The sequence below is a fragment of the Morone saxatilis genome, unplaced genomic scaffold (assembly GCF_004916995.1).
Source record: "Morone saxatilis isolate NCDOM2014 unplaced genomic scaffold, NCSU_SB_2.0 Contig6, whole genome shotgun sequence".
Taxonomy (NCBI): Eukaryota; Metazoa; Chordata; class Actinopteri; family Moronidae; genus Morone; species Morone saxatilis.
In genome coordinates this window covers 170,797-171,090 of record NW_023340206.1, presented here as the reverse complement: position 1 = coordinate 171,090, position 294 = coordinate 170,797, and positions in this window count along the sequence as shown.

Sequence of the window (294 nt, the reverse complement as noted above, 5' to 3'; positions counted from 1 at the left end):
TGTATCTCTAGGAATTATTATTATTATTTGCTCCGTCTTCGACTGCATATTTGGCAGCCGCAACATGCTTGAAAAGTCAGAAAAATGTGCACAAAATTCAATCGTTCAAGAACTCGATGTATGCAATTGTCCTTGTGTACGGCCAAATGGCGGAGCCCCGCGCCCCCCAGAATCAGCCCCCAAGACACGTAAGGCCGCCATGTACGAAAACCGGTACACATGTGTATTGTGATAAAAGAAGCCTAAAAGCCTTTTGGACCCATACCTCAAACCCAACAGGAAGTCGGCCATTTT